This window comes from Nannospalax galili, unplaced genomic scaffold (assembly GCF_000622305.1).
Source record: "Nannospalax galili isolate Female #2095 unplaced genomic scaffold, S.galili_v1.0 scaffold7, whole genome shotgun sequence".
NCBI lineage: Eukaryota > Metazoa > Chordata > Mammalia > Rodentia > Spalacidae > Nannospalax > Nannospalax galili.
Window position 1 is genome coordinate 8,173,949 of NW_008359081.1, and position 5,003 is coordinate 8,178,951.

The window sequence follows — 5,003 nt, forward strand, 5'->3', positions numbered from 1 at the left end:
ATTGGCAAGTAATAGTTCTATGTATTTAGGGAGTATCCTGAGATTTTAATTTGTATATATATTGAGTAAATATTTAATCACGCTAATTACAATATTCATCACCTTAACAAATTATCAGTTTTTGTGGTGAAGTTGCTAAAATTTGATTATTTTAGCAATTTAAAATGTCAATATATTATTCTTAATTGAAACCAATAGTATGAAAATTCCTACAAAACCTAAAAATAGAACTACCATGTGACCTAGCAACCACACTTGTGGGTATTTATTTAAAGAATTGAAATCAATATGTTGAATAGACAGCTATACTCCTGTGTTCATTGTTGCATTATTTACAGTAACCAAGATATGGTATTAAATTTTGGTTTTCACTAGGTTCAAAATTCAGTTAACTTCACCCTTCATCAAAGAAGCTTCTTTTACCAACAGAGGGAGACTATTACATAATTCCAGAACTGGTCAAACAGAATAAGTGTCTGTGAGACATTTAACCCTAAGTGACATGCCTTTAATGCAACCTCTACAGTTAAGATAAATGCATCTCTTAACTCGCACGAGAGAAGTTTCCTTACACAGCAGATGGTGATCAATGCAGAAATCCAGAATTGCCCAGTGTGCAGAGAACAAGAGGCCTCAGAGTGTTTATCCCTCAATAGGACAGTGATTTCAAACCTCTGTTTCCAAATGCACAGGGATCACTGTGGAAGAGGAGGTAGAAAGACTCTAAGAGTCAGAGGGCATGGATGACTACAAGGAAACAGAGTCTTCCAGACAGCTGGTCCCTTACTCATATGAACTCACAGTATTGGTGACAGCATACACAAGACCCATGCAAGCTCAAATCAGACAAAATCCCAGCATAGACATGGGGAAGTGGTTAAGAAATTCCAACCCATCCTAAGGAACTTTTGGTAACTGATCATCCATGGGAGTCTTACAGGGTTGGGGCTCTTACTGGGTCCAATGAATGGACTCACACTGAAGAATGCTGGGGGACACAAATCATACTGTATACACATATACATAAATATATATATGAGAGATCAATAAATTGGGTGGGGGTAGTGGAGGGAGGTATGGAGAGGGGAGCAGATCTAAATGTCACCAAACTATATTGTACGAAAATGGCAAAATTCAATAAAAATGTAAAAACTATCAGTTAAAATCACACAGACTGACCAGATGCAGGCTGCTTTATAAGTATTATAATAGAATTGAGATTTTATCTTCAGACATTGAGAAATTTGCTTTTTTTCTTGTTGAGTTTTGTTTAAGAGTTTATACACTCCAGGTTTTGTTTTCTCCATCTATAAGTTGTATGTAACTTCTCTGTTACTTTCTTTCTCATATTTAATCAACAAATAAAAATTGCATATATTTAACATATAAAATGTGATTACTTGATATATTTATTCATTGCGTAATATTATCACTGTCAAATTAATTAATACATCCTTCAACATCAACAGTTTCCAGTATTTGTGAGGTGGTGACAGTGGGTGGGTGTGGTAAGCATGCCTACAATCTGCTGTCTTACCAAATTTCAAGTAATCAATGCAGAAATTATTTGCAATGCCAAAAATATCAAAACAATCTAAATGACCATTGATGGATAAATGTGGGAAAATTGTGGAATATTGTATGATGGAATAATATTCACCCATAAGGAAGGAAACCCTCTCATTGTGATGAGCATAGATGATATTATGGGGTTTTGAAAAGTAAGGCAGCTGTTGAAGGTCAAATGTTGCAAAATTCCTCTTACCTGAGAAATCAATAAAAGTTAAACCCATAGAGTCAGAAAGTAGAAAAATCCCTTTAAAATTGAATAAAGTTCTCCTTAAAGAAATTAACAGCCATTTCTTTACTCAAAATAGGTAACAGAGTACAAATATATCAAAAAGCACATGACAACATGAATCTTTAAATTGAATTCATTCTAAGAAAGTGTAGTGATATGTAGCCAGTCATAACACAGAATAAACTGATAGTAACTGAATCAAAAACATTTTTTCTTTACTAATTATCTGGCACTGTCTTAGAAGTCTGTAAGTACAAGGCAGTCATTTAATATTAACAATCTGATTTAGAAAATGAGTTAATTCGGAGCCTAGTGTGCTAGCCATTACACCATGGAACCACATAATTAAGCAAAATTTACAGACAACATAATCATGTCAGATGTTACCTTCTACACAGGATCAAAGACTGTTTCTTACTTTTCAATCTCCGTATTCCCTATTATTGAATTCAGAATGTGAACACATATAGAAAAAAGAGAGATTATTTTGTTCTTGAAAATATAAAAGAACAAGGGCTGGAGAGATGGCGCAGTGGTTAAGAGTACTGACTGCTCTTGCAGAGGACCCAGGTTAGGTTCCTAGCACTCGCATGGCAGCTAAAAACTGCCTGTAACTCCAGTTCCAGGGGATCCTATGCTCTGTTCTGAACTCCTCAGGCATTGCAGGATAATGCTGCATTTATATACAGGTAAACGATACACTCATGCACATAAAATAAAATGAATATAAAATAAAAAACAATAAATAAAATATTTTTCAAAGAAAATATAAAAGAACAGACTGTCCCTCAACTGTTTCATATATATTAAGCACAATACTCATAAAGTGAATGCTTGTGATGTTCTGCACATTTGTAAATTTTGTGTGCTTTGATGATGACCCATATACATACATTACTTTCTTTAAAATGACTTTATGAAGATATTAATATTAAAAGTATTTTTCAAGACATTCAGTTGATAAGTGGCTAATCTGAGTACATAAGAAGTTGAAAAGATTTGCATTCTTTCTAGAAAACAAATGAACTCATTAAAAATGAGCAATGGAGCTCACCTCCCTCTGCTTTCCTGGGCCTGCACCACCTGCGGCAGGCCTCTCACCTACCCGCAGGCCTCTCTCCAGGCTAAGTCCATCGCACCTTCCAAGCCTTGACTCCCCCAGCCTCATTCACTCTCCCATCTCCCCCACCAGTCTCTCTTAGTTTGGGGACTGTCCCATTCCTCGTCTTGGGGCCCCAGACACCTGGGGAACCAATACTGCTTCCTGATCCTTTTCATCCAGAACAACTTAGTGCCTTCTATGGCCCCCAGGAGCACTGCTTCTGGGCCTGGCCCCTCCCTCACCTCCCTCTGCTTCCCTGGGCCTGCACCACCTGCCAGACTCTTTCTGGGATGCACGGGCTGACCTTTCCTCTTCCTGATTCTTTGCATCAAGAACAACATAGCTCCTCAGTGCAGCCCCCAGGAGTCCTTGGGGTCTTTTCGAGTCCCATCTCCCTTTGCATCTCTGGGGGGCACGGCCACCAGCTGCCCTAGACCAGCATATTTCCTGGGCCATGCTCCCAGGCCAGTCCAACCCCCAAATTCCTGAGGTCAAAATTGTTCCTGGAGGGATTCACACCTTAGGAGAAAGCCTAAAAATATCTGACTCTCATCTGAATTGGGCCTCTGTGGGAACTCCTGAAGACAAAAGCAATCTGGCCACTCCAATATAAAATCAAAAGAGAGAACCAGAAGCTTAGACGAACCAGCAATTCTTGCCCAAAAAGTAAACCACAAAGACACAGAAAGTTCACAAAAAGAAGCAGACCTAAACTTGAAAGCCTGAGTCTCACACAAGAATCAGAAACTACAAAAAAAATTCACATGTCAAAATTACAGACCAAAAATAATAACATGATGAAAACCCAAAATAACATATCCCCACCAAATAGCAATAGTCCTCTATAGGAGTACAATTAGAACCACCTAGAGATAATGCAGGACACGGAATTCAAAAGAAAAATTATAAACATGATAAAATAATTCAGTGAATTTAAAGAACACACAAACAAAGAAATCAAAGAATCAAAGGAAGATAGGGATAAACTTCAGAATGAATTCAGAAAAGAGCTAGAAATATTGAAGAATACTCAGGCTGAAATGAAGAAGGAAGTGAAACACTCAGTATGCCAATTAGAAACGACAGGAGAAAGCCTCACCAATAGGATGAACGAAATGGAAAACAGAGTATCAAGATTGGAAGATAAAGTGGACGAACTGGACCACTCAAGAAAAGGTTATCAAAAATTTAAGAAATCACGAGAATGGAATATGCAGGAACTGTATGACACCATGAAAAGACCAAAATTATGAATCATAGCCATAGAGGAAGGAGAAGAATCCCAAGATGACGGTGTGGCACAGATCTTCAACAGAATCGTGGAAGAACATTTCCCAAAATTAAAGAAAGAAATGCCCATACAAATACAAGAAGTGTATAGAACACAAAACAGACAGGACCAGAAAAGGAACTCTCCACGGCACATCATAGTAAAAACACTACACGTACAAAACAAAGAGACAATTCTGAAAGCTGCAAAAGAGAAACAACAAGTCACATATAAAGGAAAACCCATTAGGATTACAGCTGACTTTTCAGTGCAAACTATGAAAGCCAGAAGAGCCTGGACCAAAGAATTCCCAGTTTTAATTGACCACAGATGCCAACCCAGATTACTATACCAAGAAAAAATGTCTATTATAGTCGAAGGGGAAATAAAAATCTCCCACGACATAAATAGGCTGAAGGAATTCATGTCCACAAAACAAGCCCTTCAGAGAGTTCTGGAAGCAATACAAAGATATCAAGAAAGGAGTGACTATACCCAAGGGATTGTAGAAAGAAATCCAATGAAGGTATAACTGTGGGAAAGTACAGCTATAACAAGAATGTAAACAAATAAAAATGACAGGATTCAATACTGTTCTTTCATTAATAACTGTAAATATTGATGGACTGGACTCCCCAGTCAAAAGACACAGACTTTGTGAATAGATTGAGGAAAAAAACTGATCTTTTTGTTGTCTGCAAGAAACTCATCTCACTTTCAAGGACAGACACTATCTCAAAGTGAAAAGATGGAAAAAAATATACCAAGCAAATGGCACTAAGAAAAAAGCAGGCGTAGCAATTCTAATATCTGATAAAATAGACTTTAAA